Here is a 16875-nt window from a genome sequence, read left to right on the forward strand (position 1 = left end):
ACAGTCTCAAAGTTTGTAGTAAGACAATCATAACTGTGTAATTTTAATTATGCTACCACATCTGTCATCATGATGCCGGTGAATCACGTTCAGTCTCTTTGTTTTGGCCAATGCTCACGTCCCTATGGAGTGTGTACACGCGATCACGAGCAACAGGCTACAGTTCACTTAACGGCCACAGGTGTCATTAATAACAAGGGTTTCTGAATCTTACATACTGCACCTTTAAACTTAACATTCTATTAGTTGGAAGTTTATTTTACATTCAGCATAAAAGTGCATATTCATACATTTCAAATATAAACAATAAAAGTGAAAATTAAGTGATCTACATAGATACACATCAGCACAAGGCTCACAGGTTGACTTTGGAAAAGTAAACTATTATGCTACTCTTACTATTTCTGCCAAATTGCCATGTATTGCTCCAGAAATCCTGGCTCTACCAGTGAGTCTAAATTAGAGCACAGCTGTTTCATGTCCAGACTCATCAGCAATAAAGGGGAGCTACACCAACGTCCCAGTTTAGTGAGTAACTACATTTGAGACAAACATTAATGTGTTACTCTGTTCATCATCTTATACAGAATCGATCAAAGACTCAATCTGGTGTCCCCTGACCGCCCACATTTCACTGCAGAGATACAGAGCCCTTTCATGGCTTTACAGTCCTGTTCCCTCATTTTTTTCTTCATTCACCTGTGATGTTTCATGAAAATAGATTTCTTAACCAATGCAATTGTTTAAACATGAGAAAGGAACTGTTAATACTCACACTAACACATCTTGAAATATGCTAATTGTTTTCAATTCAGAGGAGCTTTGATTTTTTTAATTTCTCCAAAAGAAATAATAATGGATGGATTTTCTGCAGACTGTGTTGTTCCACTGTGAAAGAAGTGAGGCTAACAGAAGAAAAGAGATAAAAAAATCTCTCCATCTGTCCATCAAGTTCTGCAGCAGGTTCCTGTGCCAGTGTGACTGCACACCAATGAGGACAACTGCTGCAGTTAATGGACATCAACTTTTCTTACCACTGTGTGATGTGGGAATCGCCGGTGTCAGCAGTTTTATACTGTCCTGTTGCATCAAATCAGACTTTTTTAAAGGTGACACAGCTATTGTTTTACTCTAGAGCAAATTATTTAAATTTTAGACATTATACAATAGCACTATTAGTTATCACAAATAATATACTATAAACAAATAAAATAAAAATAAAAATAAATAAAAAACGTTCATACTAGTTATTACTATCTTGACAACTGGCAAAGGCACCATTTATCACCAAGCATATAATCCTTGGCATATGTAAAAGTGCACTCAGTAAATGAAAAGTAATTGAATAGTAACTTTGAAACATACATACATGAGCACTCACATGAGATGAAGACTCCAGTCATATCAATAACTTTGTAAAAGCTGTTTTATTGTACATAAGGGCTGCCATGTTAGGATCACATGACCAACCAAATACTACTTGCTTAATCTCATTAACCACATTGCTATTGCACACTTTCACTCATGGATTAAATGAATCATAACTAACTGTGAGAAGTTAATTTTGAAAGGACTAAAATCCATATCCTCATTCAATCCAGGATATTTCATAGCATTTAAATTGCATATCCAAAAAGTCTCTCTTTGATTAAGTTTGTGTTCTTTATTACCTTTCCTGATTGAAGTACTTATATAGTCAATACCTTGTATTTTAAGAGTAGAAGGATTACAGTTGTGCATTAATTTAAAATGTTTAGCCATAGGACACTCTTCATTACCACTCCTAATGGCATATTTATGTTCAGCCAGATGGTCTTGCAATCATCTTTTTGTTCTACCAATATAGAAAACCTTACATTGTGGACATTCCAACCTGTAGACAGGGATGGGCAGTATTTCAGATATATGTATTTGAAATACGTATTTGAAATACAAAATAGTATTTTGTACTTCGTATTTTAAAGTCTTTGAAAAAAATAAAATGTAATTTGTATTTAAATACATTTAAGTTTGGTATTTGTGTATATTCAAAATACATAAAATACTTTGTGCCAGTCAACCTCTTTATTAGGCTGCTGATTTGCTATATGAACTAGTTCAGGCATGCCCCCTAACTCCAGATTTCATGCACGCGAGCTGCAGATGTCAGAGAGAACGGCTCTATCTAGTCATGCTGCGTCTATTCAATCGGATGCGGGATATTCCTACTTGATATCTCTGATCCCTGGCCATAAAGGCATTCCATTGCCAGATGCTCGGAAGATGACGTGTAAGGAAACAAAACTGCAATGCTCCTGTTAGCTTAGCAGCTGTTCGACTGTCACTAGAGACGTTTCCTAGAAACCCAATTGATAAACAATGCTGCAACGCTAGCATTTGTGCTGCAGGTGAACGTTTATCAAAAAAAAAAAAAAAAAAAAAAGAGAGTATATTATACCATGTTTTATACACCTGTTTCTGCAGGTGTTTGTTAAACAAGTTTTAATATCATGTAATGTAAGAACTTAGATACATTTATCGATATTACTTAATAAAAGTTCATGTTTATCACTTACTTTGTATATCTCAGAGACTATATATCTCCCCTGGTGCTGACATGTTTGTGTGACATCACGCACCTGCATCTTGAAATCAGATACTGCCTTCAAGAGCACAGGAAGCTTGTACCTCCATGTCAGGCATTCATTACAACGACATGTCATGCATTCATGTGGGAAACAAAATACGGAAGAAGCCAAACTTAATCATGCAATGTACAACGGCAAAAGCCCTTTTTCTGTTGTACCGGTGAATAAACATTAGTGAATAAACCTGCATCACTTGTAAACGACATATGATTTATTAATGCATGGTATCTAAAATATTTATTAATTAATTTGCTCAAAACAAACTGTGAAGGGTGAGTAATTAGTTGACTGTCAATTAGAACAAATTAATATTATTGAAAATAATTATAGAAGTTGAAATCATTTAGCAAAATTGCTTTTCATCTTTCATGTCAACTCTCCCCTTCCAATGTCCCAATTCAGAAACTCGTGTAACATCTAGAATTCTGAGTTTCCCACTCATTAATGTGACTTCGCGAGGTCATTCATGTGCTTGGAACTTATAATTATGATATTTCCAACTCCACTTGAAGGGCATGTTTTGAAACGTTCTGCATGAGCTTCCTAGTTTGAATTCCTACTTGAAGTGGCATTCCATTTCACATTTCCTAGTAGAAAGTTGGAAAATCTGACTTTCCAAGTTGAATGGAACGTAGCATTAGATAAAATGAGAATGTGATGGTTGATTCTACTTGTTGCAAAAAACATAATAATTGCTGGCAACTGTTATTTAATTTCCATTAAAATATTAAGCTAGCTATGATACTTCGCCAGCCAATGCAATGCGTGTCAACAGTGAGGAAATTAAAAATAGTCAGCAGCCAGCTATTGAGCAAGTCTAACTATTGTCAGTGAGTTCACTAGGTATTGTTAACTAGACCGCTATCTAGCAAGCTAAAATGGAACATCATTCAGATTTGCCTTCAATTAACATGAAGGAATAAATGAGCACTGGCAAGGGGAAAATAGTGTTAGCACTAGCACTGGACATTAGCACTAGCTAGTCAGTCTTGCTAGCTAATCGGCTGTTGGTGTTAGCAACTGCTTGTGTATTTACTAGCTAGTCAAGTGTGTAAAGCATTACTCCTTGCTAGATAGCAAGAAAAGTACCCACTGTTTTACACGTGATTCATTTAATAGTGTTCACCACAAGTAAAAGCAGGCTGCAGTGTAACATGGACAGAAATAATAAGTATAAAAATGGCTGCTATTTGGCATTTTGCACTACGTAAGTTTGTAATCATGTACCTGTCTAAATATAATTGTCTTTAATTGGTTGAAGAGGTAGGAGAAATGAAAACAAAAGTTTCTAAGCAGCTGTACACCAAAATGTTCTTTGCATTCAGAACAGGTCCAGATAGATTTCACCCTAATATTGATACTTCACTGAATGGCCAATTTTAATGAATTTCAAATGTATTTTGTGTATTTTCAAGATACAAAATACTGTATTTTATTTTATTTTTTTTATTTTATTTTTTCCACACAGTATTTGGTATTTTATTTTAATACATTCAAACTGAGGTATTTTGTGTTTTTATTTTAAATACATTATCATGTATTTGTGCCTATCACTGCCTTTAGATATCTTGAATAGTTTTACAATTAATAAAGTGTTTGATAGAATAAATCTTATTTGCTTTTCCATCTAGAAAAGTTTTTTCCTTGTACTACATTATAGCAATGATTGCATCGATGACATTTAAAACAACCCTTAGGTTTATCCCTTAACCAATGATTTTCATGAGTGGGTGGTAGGTAACTATGTACTAATCTGTCACCTTCGGTAGTGCTTTTCTTAAAACTTATCATTGGAAGATCTCTCAAAAAATCATCAGTCTGTATAATGCCCCAATTTTTTCGGATAATCCTTTTGACTTTTTCAGCAATCGTGCTATATTGTGTAACAAAATAAACTTTATTTGATATTTCAGATCTCGTTTTCCTTTTTAACAAATCTGTCCGTGTCATATTTTTCACACGCATTTTAGCTTTTTGGAGAGTTCAAACTTATATCCTCTGTTGAAAAAGCATTTTTCTAAGTCCTTTGATTTAGCCTCAAAATCTTGCTCTTTGTCACAAATCCTGCGCAGTCTTTGAAATTGTCTAAACAGTATGTTTTGTATCAATTTAGGAGGATGGAAACTCTTAGCATGAAGAACCATATTTCTATCAGTAGATTTCCTAAATATTGATGCATGTAAAAAGCCATCTTTATCTTTACTAATTTCAAGGCCCAGAAAATGTATCTTTTCCTTATTGTACTCTAGGGATAACTTAACATTTGAGTTAGTACTATTAAGATATTGGTGAAATTATATTTGATCTTCCTCTGGACCCAAAAAATTTTTTATTTGTTCTAGGATTCAATACATAATCATGTTCCCATTTGCCTAAAAATAATCCAGCATAGGAAGGACTGTAACAAGTGCCTATCACACATCATTTTACTTGCTTAAAAAGCTTTTCTTGGAACACAAAGATATTATTATTAAGGGTCAATTTAGTAAGATTCAATATGAACCCTGAAGGTGATAACTCTGGAATATTTTCTAAATAATAGACCTGCTACAAAGCCAACAATCCATTTTAAAAAGTTAATTTTGAACCTTGGTTATATCTATGTGTGGGTGTTTATTTGAGTGAGAAACTGGTTCTAAGGTCTGAAGTTAGAAGAGAAAGTCCTTAAATAGTAACATAAGTTGCAGATCTTAATTTAGATATGTAGCCATTTCCTCTTCAATACACAGATAAAATAAAATACAAAAGGAAATGTAAAGTGAGAAAAGGGGAGAACATCAAAGTTAGTGAAAACATCAGGGAGAGATATCTAGGCCATATAAAGTGGCAGGGATAATACATGGCATTCTTCATAAGATGATTATGTTGTTAAATGAGACACTGCAGCCCTCTTGTAAGCATAAAATCCAAGGATTTTTGACTGCCATTCAAATGTACCAGATGTCAGCATGCTTTACACAAAGCCAAGGTACAAATTCTTCTCATGCTCTTTTGCTTCTCCTCTCCTGATACACACCCTGTCTTTGTTATAGCACAGATGACATGAAAAATTTTACGGCATGGCATATATATATATATATATATATATATATATATACACTATATTGCCAAAAGTATTCGCTCACCCATCCAAATAATTGAATTCAGGAGTTCCAATCACTTCCATGGCCACAGGTGTATAAAATGAAGCACCTAGGCATGCAGACTGCTTCTACAAACATTTGTGAAAGAATGGGCCGCTCTCAGGAGCTCAGTGAATTCCAGCGTGGTACTGTGATAGGATGCCACCTGTGCAACAAGTCCAGTCGTGCAATTTCCTCGCTACTAAATATTTCACAGTCAACTGTCAGTGGTATTATAACAAAGTGGAAGCGATTGGGAATGACAGCAACTCAGCCACGAAGTGGTAGGCCACGTAAAATGACAGAGCGGGGTCAGCGGATGCTGAGGCGCATAGTGCGCAGAGGTCGCCAACTTTCTGCAGAGTCAATCACTACAGACCTCCAAAGTTCATGTGGCCTTCAGATTAGCTCAAGAACAGTGCGTAGAGAGCTTCATGGAATGGGTTTCCATGGCCGAGCAGCTGCATCCAAGCCATACATCACCAAGTGCAATGCAAAGCGTCGGATGCAGTGGTGTAAAGCAGGCCGCCACTGGACTCTAGAGCAGTGGAGACGCGTTCTCTGGAGTGACGAATCACGCTTCTCCATCTGGCAATCTGATGGACGAGTCTGGGTTTGGCGGTTGCCAGAAGAACGGTACTTGTCTGACTGCATTGTGCCAACTGTGAAGTTTGGTGGAGGGGGGATTATGGTGTGGGGTTGTTTTTCAGGAGCTGGGCTTGGCCCCTTAGTTCCAGTGAAAGGAACTCTGAATGCTTCAGCATACCAAGAGATTTTGGACAATTCCATGCTCCCAACTTTGTGGGAACAGTTTGGGGATGGCCCCTTCCTGTTCCAACATGACTGCGCACCAGTGCACAAAGCAAGGTCCATAAAGACATGGATGAGCGAGTTTGGTGTGGAAGAACTTGACTGGCCTGCACAGAGTCCTGACCTCAACCCGACAGAGCACCTTTGGGATGAATTAGAGCGAAGACTGCGAGCCAGGCCTTCTCGTCCAACATCAGTGTCTGACCTCATAAATGCACTTCTGGAAGAATGGTCAAAAATTCCCATAAACACACTCCTAAACCTTGTGGAAAGTCTTCCCAGAAGAGTTGAAGCTGTTATAGCTGCAAAGGGTGGGCTGACGTCATATTAAACCCTATGGATTAAGAATGGGATGTCACTTAAGTTCATATGCGTCTAAAGGCAGATGAGCGAATACTTTTGGCAATATAGTGTATATATATATATATATATATATATATATATATATATATATATATATATATATATATATATATTAGATATGTGCTAACTGTCAATAGCAGCTTTACTGTAGTTTGATTGTTACTCACACATTATAATGTTACTGTGCTTATATAAATATGAATGAAGGAAACAACAACATTTTTCCCTTCTCATTCTCTTGAAAAGTTTGATAAAAACTTCACTCTCTTATTCTCTTTATCTCTCGTCATTTCCCCTCTGGGGATGTGTGCAGAACTCACCATCTAAAGGCATTCATTCACAGCGTCTGCCTCACAAGGGAGAGTTCAGTTAACATCTGGTTGCCCCAAGAGATGGCTCAGTGACGTCATGGCGTCAGCAGAGCATGAGTACAGTCCGTCCCCCCCCCACCCGCGCTTACCTCCACCGCCCACAGCTGCATCCTCATTTGCTCTTTCTCTTCTGTGATGAATACCTAATTTGCAATTAGTCCCTTTAATTGAGGCTGTCTGCTTTTCTAGAGAGTATTGTGATTCCTTTAAATTGCTTTTAAGTGTGTTTGATGAGGTGTGTGTAAACTCTTTAACCAAAGGGTGATATGCTTTTTTCCATTATCACCATTCCGTTTCTTTGTCATCATGAAATTATGATTCTCAAAGAGATAACTTTCATTTATTTAATACATGCAAATTGGGCATTATTAAATAGTACAGTGGAAAGATCAAAATATTTCAATGAATGTTGTTTATAGAAGTTCAACTCTATAAGCATGCACTGTAAAAGTGGTAACCACAAATTGTTAATTTGTAAGAATTTAGCTATTTCTGTCTGATCTATAACCATTAAAATTGGCTTTTTGGTGTAACCCAGAGATGCCCAAACTAGGGCCTGTGTGCCAAAGTTGGCCCGTGATGACCTTTGATTTGACCTGCCTTGCCGTATCTGACAAGAGTGAAAAAACGTGAATAAAATAAAATAAAAAATATTCTATTGACGCATCTTTTCATTGTATTCATTTAGCAGATTGCAGAGTAATGTTTTTTTCATTTTATTTTTTTTATAATGAAATCATAAAAAAGGGGAACCAGGGCATCTTTCATATTTTAAAATAATACAGTTTTCAGGGCCTGAAATTTGGAATGGGATTGCAGGTATTGTGCATAATTTTTTTAATTCCTGCAATTTCCACGTTCATAATGTGGGAAATTCCCGCACACTTCTATTCACTTTACAGTGCAGCTGTGAATTAGTAAACCAATAGATACAGATGAACAAGTCAATAAACTTGTTTTTGTATCAAACTGTAATTCCAGAATTTGCGTGAGTAAATCCACTCTGTCTTTCACTTTCTCTCTCATGCAGCTGTCAGCAGCGCATTTGAGAACTTGTTTAAGTTAGTGTAAGCGCTCACAGTGAGGACGCGCTTTGTCATATAGTTACTGAACTTAAGATGTTACAGATGTATAAACCTTTCTAAACCTGTTAATTTAACATGCAAATGGCATTATACCACATCTTCGTAACATGTTAACATTGCAAGTGTGTGCACCTTTCATATCTTGGCGCTCCCTCATAATTCATAATGCAGCACAAGAAAGGCAGAAACAGCAAAAATGCTTTGTATAATGTACCAGCTGCATTGTGAAGAGAGACACTTAAACACCTGTTACATCTCTCATCTTCATCTCTAGTTCCTTCCAGGGTTGGAAATTAATGGGGGCTCTCGGTAAAGACATTTTTTTCCCCACAATCTGATATAGATCCAAATACATACATCGCGACCTTCATTTTAATTAGAATTTTCGCTGAACATCATTTGTTTCGTAAAGTCCGTTGTGCAGATGTTGCCGAGTCAGTGGTGGATGCTCGCACCATAAACGCCCACAGAGGGGTACATTTTTCACGCTCCGCATCAGTTCAGTGTCCTGCTCCTGCGCTAAAATGACCAAATGCTACAATGTAGATAAAAAAATATTAACAAAAATAATATCTGGATGTGTTAGCCTTGATGTTAAATAAAATGTTATTAATGATACAATAATAATTTTACAGAACATTAACCACTTTTGGTGTATGAATCACATCTCTGACTAATGTTCATTGTTAAATGTTTATTTTTGAATTGTTTACTTAAATTGGCTTTAAGGAGTTGCTAGGTATTTTTTTATAAGCTCCTCATTCCAAATCTGGAGAAATGCTGTCATCTATTCCTCTGTGTCGGTGCATTAGCTTTGTAGGCTATATTAAATTAATAGCCAAACTATTTGGAAATATGTGAATATATTTTCAGAAATGAATTTCAGGCCCTGAGTTTGTTATAATGCAATGTTTACTTTTGGCCCACGGCCCTCAATCAAGTTTGATTTTTGGCCCTTCATAGGAAAAAGTTTGGACACCTCTGGTGTAACCTAATTTTAGTCATGACAACTCTCTGAAAGATTTAGCATGTTAATATGGGTATGGCATATTGATAGGATATTGGTCTTGGCAGACTTGATCTGCTAAGCAGCTGCTGCAGTGGAAGTATTGAGCCTGCTACTGCTAGAACATAAACAGACATACTGAGTTAAGCATGTGGATATGCTGCTGATGCTGCACAGTTAGAAAAACACAAGACATGCTGCATCAAGCATGTATGACATGCTGCTGCACAATTAGATGCAAATACAAACCCCATGTAGCAGATCTACTGTAGACAGGTGGAGCTGGGGAGTCGGAGGTGTTCAGAGAAAACTCTCGCAGTACACTGCAGTGAAGCCAGCTTACTTGCAAATTGAGCAAATTTAAATGTTAGCAAAAAAGAGAGTAAGCAAGTGGATTGGCTACTCGATTATGTCAAAGGACCTAGTATCAGCTTACAACATGTGAGCCGATTGGCTTGACATATCACATGTGTGTGAGTTGATTGGCAAATAACAAGTTTAAAAAACATACCAGCTTGCACCATTCAGAGTTTCATGCCTGAACTTAGTTATGTATTCAGGTTTATTAAGTGATGTTAAATATAATTGTAACTTGAATAAAACCAGTTAATTTAGATGTTACCACATGAAGCTCGTTTTAAGGTTAATAGATTTAATGTTTTTTTTTTTTTTTTTTTCAGAATGGTTCACTGTGTAATTGCTGTAATCTGGCCTATGTTCCCTATCTGTCACTCGCTCGATGTTGTGTCGATGCAGTGACACTAGGGGTCACTATTGGGAGCCCGAGACACCTTTGGTCTTTGATAAAAGGCCAATGAAAATTGGTGAGTTGTATTTGCATACCACTCCCCTGGACATACGGGTATACAAGGAGCTGGTATGCAACCACTCATTCAGATTTTCTCTTTGGAGCCAAACGGTCGATGTTTACTGAGCTGACTGTTCATTCACCTCTGCTGGATCTGACAGCACATTTCAGCGGCTTCTCCCTCCTCTGCACTGGTGCACTGCACAGAACGCCCCTGGGCGCTTCGGCAGAAAAAGAGAGTATATTTTTCTAAAAGAGTATATTTCTCTAAAAGAGCGGCACACACGGAACGTATTTTTAAAGATGCATCTTTAAAGATGCCTTTCCATTTGTGTGTTATTCCTGGTTGCGGTCGTTTCCTCTCAACTTCGGATGGTCACGATCGCTGTCTTTCGTGTCTGGGCACTCCCCGCCTCGGTCCTTCTACTTACGGATATGAGGCCAGTGCGGTTAGCACTGGGGGCGATTTGGGGACCCCAATGGGACCACCTCCGCTGGGTATCCCCCACGGACCTCTCATTCCCCAGCATGCTCGTGAACTGCACGAGGGTAGTTCCGCCCCAGATTTGATGCAGGAGCTGCGCTCGGCAACCGACCTCGCTCTCCGTGCGACTAAGGTCACAGCGTGGTCTCTCGGGTGGCCGATGTCCACCTTAGTGGTCCAGGAGCGCCACCTTTGGCTCAACCTGGTCAAGATGGGTGAGGCCAACAAGGCACGATTACTTGCTGCCCCTATCTCCCAGGTTGGCCTATTTAGCGACACCGTCAAGGACTTTGCCCAGCAGTTCTCGATGGTGAAGCAGCAGATGGAGGCTATCTGGCACATCCTGCCCTGGCACGGCTCAAGATCCCGCACCCCGCCTGCTCATCGCCTAGGGCATCCCTCTGCGGTGACTGCACCGGCTCCACTGCAGCCCGCCCCTTCGGCCCGGCCCCGGCATGGAGCCCACCACAGGAAGCAGACACCACCCATCTCACGGCCGGCCACCAAGAAACCATGGAAGGCTTTGAAGCGCCCCTGAGACGGGCGACCCAGCGACGACAAAACCCACCTTGGAGCTGGTAAACTCCATCCCCTGGTGGAGAGCCAGGAGGAGAATCTTTTGTTGCTTTTTCATTTAATTTCACCTCATGCCCAAGTGGCTGCGGTATCCAACAGTTCAGCAAAAGATTCCCTGGGTCACATAACCGGTGTACACGGCCGTCATCACGACCACCATCTACCTTTTTATCCTTGCAGGGTTGGTGCTCCAGGGGCGGTCTCTCCACCCCTGCGCACCCAGCTGTGGCACAAATCCACCCCCGATGTGACAGTCTCTACGGGTCGCGAGGACAGGCCTCTTCCTCCCCCGTCACAAGGAGCCAAGTGCTTCGATGTCCCTGGACTCAGCATGGCCACAACATGGTGTGGCACCTCGGGCTCTGCCCCGCTGCGAGGCCCCACCTGCCGGTACATCCAATGAGATTGTCACTTTGGTCCCCCTCGCTCAGAGCTTGGATGCGTGGCTCGCTCTTTCCAATCCGTCGTGATGGCTGATACGGACCGTCCGACTCGGCTACGTGATTCAGTTTGCCAGGCGTCCGCCCAGGTTCAGCGGCATCCACTTCACCTCGGTGAAGGACAAAAACACTGCTACCTTGCACGCGGAGATCGCTACCCTCCTACGGAAGGATGCGATAGAACCTGAACCTGAAGGGGTTTTACAGCCCCTACTTCATTGTACCGAAAAAAGATGGTGGGTTGCGGCCAATCTTGGACCTTCGTGTACTGAACCAGGCTTTACACAGACTCCCATTCAAGATGCTGATGCAAAAACGCATTCTGGCGAGCATCCGGCATCAAGATTGGTTTGCGGCAGTAGACCTGAAGGACGCGTACTTCCATGTGTCAATTCTACCTTGACACAGACCCTTCCTGCGGTTTGCATTCGAGGGTCGGGCATATCAGTACAAGGTCCTCCCTTTTGGTCTGTCCTTGTCCCCTCGCATCTTCAAGAAGGTCGCAGAGGCAGCTCTTGCCCCATTAAGCAAGGTGGGCATTCGCATTCTCAACTATCTCGATGATTGGCTAATCTTAGCTCACTCTTGGGATATGTTGTGTGCACACAGGGACCTGGTGCTCACGCACCTCAGCCGACTAGGGCTTCGGGTCAACTGGGAAAATAGCAAGCTCCTCCTGGTTGAGACCATCTCTTTTCTCTGTTTGGAGTTGGAATCAGTCTCTTTGAAAGCGCACCTCACGAACAAGCGCACACAGTCGGTGCTGACCTGTTTGAAGGCATTCAAACAGAAAACAGCAGTTCCACTGAAATTATTTCAGAGGCTCCTGAGGCATATGGCATCCTCAGCGGTGGCCACTCTGCTCAGGTTAATGAATATGAGACTGCTTCAGCACTGGCTTCAGACTCGAGTCACAAGACGGGCATGGCACCGCGACACATCGCGTGGTCATCATGACGATCTGTCACCACCTCTTCAGCCCTTGGACCGACCTTGCGTTTCTACAGGCAGGCGTTCCCCTAGAGCAGGTCTCCAGACACATCGTGGTCACGAAAGACGCCTCCAAAACAGGCTGGGGTGCTGTTTGCAATGGGCACGCAGCCGCCAGCTTATGGACGGGCCCGCGGCTGCGTTGGCACATCAACTGCCTCGAGTTGCTGGCAATTCTGCTCGCCCTGCGGAGGTTCCGGCCGTTGATCCAGGGCAAGCACGTGTTAGTTCGGACAGACAACACGGCAATGTCAACCGTCAAGGCAGTCTGTAATCCCGTTGTATGTCACAACTCACCCACCGTCTCCTCAAGTCGCTGCGAACCACTCACATCCCGGGCGACCTCAACACTGCAGCGGATGCACTGTCACGGTAGGTTACCCTCAGGGGAGAGTGGAGACTCCACCCTCAGGTGGTCCAGCTGATCTGGAGTCGATTCGGACAGGCACAGAGAGACCTGTTCACCTCCCAGGAATCCTTCCACTGCCCGCTCTGGTATGCCCTGACCGAGGCACCTCTCGGTATAGATGCGCTGGCACACAGCTGGCCCCCTGGACTGCGCAAATATGCGTTTCCCCCAGTGATCCAGCTTGCACAGACCCTGTGCAAGGTCAGGGAGGATGAGGAGCAGGTCATCCTGGTAGCACCCTACTGGCCCACCCAGACATGGTTCTCGGACCTCACGCCCCTCACGACAGCTGTTCCGAAGGGCAGCTGTCCCCTTCCACCTTGAAAGTGTATGTAGCCGCTATAGCGGCACACCACGACACAGTGGATGGTAAGTACTTAGGGAAGCAAGACCTGATCATCAGGTTCCTGAGAGGTGCCAGGAGGCTGAATCCCTTCAGACCGCGCCTCATTCCCTCATGGGACCTCTCTGTAGATCTTCAGGGTCTACAGAGAGCCCCCTTTGAGCCTTTTCAGTCAGCTGAGCTTAAGGCACTCTCCTTGAAGACGGCCCTCCTGACTGCGCTCACTTCCATCAAGAGGGTAGGAGACCTGCAAGCGTTCTCTGTCAGCGAAACGTGCCTGGAGTTCGGTCCGGGTTACTCTAACGTGATCCTGAGACCCCGACCGGGCTATGTGCCCAAGGTTCCCATGACCCCTTTTAGGGACCAGGTGGTGAACCTGCAAGTGCTGGGCCAGGAGGAGGCAGACCCAGCCCTGACGTTGCTGTGTCCGGTGCGCGCTTTACGCATCTATCTGGATCGCACACAGTTTTTTAGAGTCTCTGAGCAGCTCTTTGTCTGCTTTGGTGGATAGCGGAAAGGAAGCGCTGTCTCCAAGCAGAGGATTGCCCACTGGCTCGCTGATGCCATAACTATAGCATATCACCCTCAGGACGTGCCGCCCCCGGTAGGGCTATGAGCCCATTCTACCAGGGGTGTAGCGGCCTTCTGGGCCTTCACCAGGGGCACCTCTCTAACAGACATTTGCAGTGCAGCGGGCTGGGCAACACCCAACACCTTTGCAAGGTTCTACAACCTCCGGGTGGAACCGGTTTCGTCCCGTGTAGTGGCACGCACAAGCAGGTAAGTCCAAGACAGCCAGCCAGGTGTATTGCTTGCGCATAGCGTAATTCACCTCCCCTCAGCTGAAGATGTGTGCCGTTAACTCCCGGTAGTGTTCACAAACTGTGTTCCCTGGTTGATTTCCTCCGAGCCCTGTGGCAGTCGAGTTTTCAGAGAGACTTGCTGCCGGCCCAGTACACGTGCTAACTAAAGCCCTGAACTGGGGTAGGTGCTCCGCATTGTGGCGGTTCCCCATAGGTAACCCCATGCGACATTTATCTTCCACTAATTCGTTCCCTGTTGGCAAACTGCGTCTTCCTTGGGCAGAGGCCCCTCTGCCCCAGTTTCCATGCTTGTATTAAATTCTCCCCCGTAGGGTAGGACCTACCATGGGACTTCTCCACATGGCATACTTCCGACATAGCTCGGCAAGGACATGTGACATATTTCCACTTAAATAACCCCCCCCCCCCCTTGGGAGGGACACCCCCCCCGACTAGACCTGGTCGGCCCAGTCGGTAAATCCCCCTTTTTTTGGGAAGTGAAAAAAAAGGGGATAAGAGGCCACGACTGGGTAGTCGACTTGTCCCAAAGGGCAATTCGACACTCATAACAGTGTTGGGGGAGGTTACGTGTCAGCCTGGTGCACTGGCTATGAGGCACAAAGTGGTCTGCCCGTCACACACCGTCAGTTCACGTAACACAGTTCAGCCATTTGCTGCATTTTGTATAGGGACCCCTAGTGTCACTACATCAACACAACATCGAGTGAGTGACAGATAGGGAATGGAGGTTACGCAAGTAACCAGGACATTTTGTTTAAACATTGCTGGTGACACATTCTAATCACCATACAACTAACTATTATGATTCAACATGTATTATATGAGAAGTGTTTTGTTTTATATGAGTGATGTTTAGATCATTTAATTTTGTACTTTTCTAGAATTACTTTCCCACTTGTCACCCTTCTTGTATTACCATCATTATTAATTGCATTTTGCAACGTGCAGTTTTCATTTTCATATAATTATAATTCATCTTATATTCACTTTAGCAAACATACTGGCAAGCTATTGGGCACAAGGGATGTGACTCTGTGATTAAGTGCCATGCTATAAGAGTTTATCTATAATGAACATATAATTGCCTTAAATGAGATCATGTTGAAGTTTAATGACTCTTTCCCATGATAACATCAGTATCCTTACTTCACAGCAACACAAAACGGCTGGTTTACTGAATGAAATTATTTCGTAAATTTTCAGTGTTAAATGTAATGTTTGTTTGTACATAGGCCTACATTTGAGTCAGTGTTGGGTCAAAACAAGTGGTTTTATACAGTACGTATATATATATATATATATATATATATATATATATATATATATATATATATATATATATATATATATATATATATATAGATATATAGATATATATAGATTCCCAAAAAGCCAATAAGGTATTTTTTTTCTTCCATTTTGAGAGCCATGAATCTGTGCCCATTATTGTGTAATCTTACTCTGAATTAATCTAAGTTGTGTAACCTAATCTCAATTTAAAATTTATAAAATCAAGGATGGATTATGGACCAGGACAAAGGGGCCAGTGTCACAGGGCCTCTGACTGCCAGAGGCCTTGAACTGAGAGGACCATTATGGTCTGACACACAGAACCAAAAAACTGCAGATTGTACCATTGATATAGGTCGACGAACAGCACTTGAATGTGTCCAGTAATTGTTGGCACAATGGAAAATAAATGAAGAAATTGGAAATGTTATCTGTTTTTGGCTCCTCCTCAGCACTAACAGTGCCTGCTAAACATCTTGCCGCAGCTTTGATGTTGTATGCTCATCATCGTACATTTATGTCTCTTTCGTAATGCATTACACACATGGTATGAATATTCTCATAAATGCAATTTATAACTTTTATATCTCACAATTGCAACTTTATTGTCCATATTTGCTATATGATTTCACTATTTAGACATTACAAATCACAACTGTAAAAGAGGGGTGCCCTGTGGCCTTGCAGTTCTATAATCCTTGTTTAAACTTTACTACCCTTCCCCTTATTTTTACCATTCGTGTCCATGAATTTATAAACTCAGTACTTACAGAATTGTAAATTTTACCCTCAAATTAGCACATTTCTCCTTAGTGGCTCAAGAAGGGCTCTGTACTCTTCTAGCATCCCCAGATACATTACTGCCTTATGCTTTAGTAATGGCATACAAAGCACTGGCAAGATCATCATCAGACCAAAATAAGACCATTTTGACAGTGTAATCATTACTATTGAATAGAGCAGTTATTGAGTAGTCATTAGTAGCTGATTTGGGCTGATATTAGGTTGGTGTGTATTTGTAATACTGCCCAACAAAGCAAGTAATTAACAGTTTGTGAATTTCAGATCATTTTAATTTATAACAGGAACACCCTCCACCCCCCCCCCACCCACCCCCCACCCCACCCCTAACTGACTAACTGACATGGGCGACACTTGGAGTTAGCTTCCGGGGCTTTACAGTAAAGCCCCAAATGTTTTATCATCTTGTAGTGATTTCAAAAGTACCAGTGCTTCGGTATTAAGTTGATACTAAAATATACATATATTTTAATTAGGGCTGTCGATTTAACGCGTTAATTCAGTGCGATAAATTATATAAAAAATA

This window comes from Myxocyprinus asiaticus, chromosome 2 (assembly GCF_019703515.2).
Source record: "Myxocyprinus asiaticus isolate MX2 ecotype Aquarium Trade chromosome 2, UBuf_Myxa_2, whole genome shotgun sequence".
NCBI lineage: Eukaryota > Metazoa > Chordata > Actinopteri > Cypriniformes > Catostomidae > Myxocyprinus > Myxocyprinus asiaticus.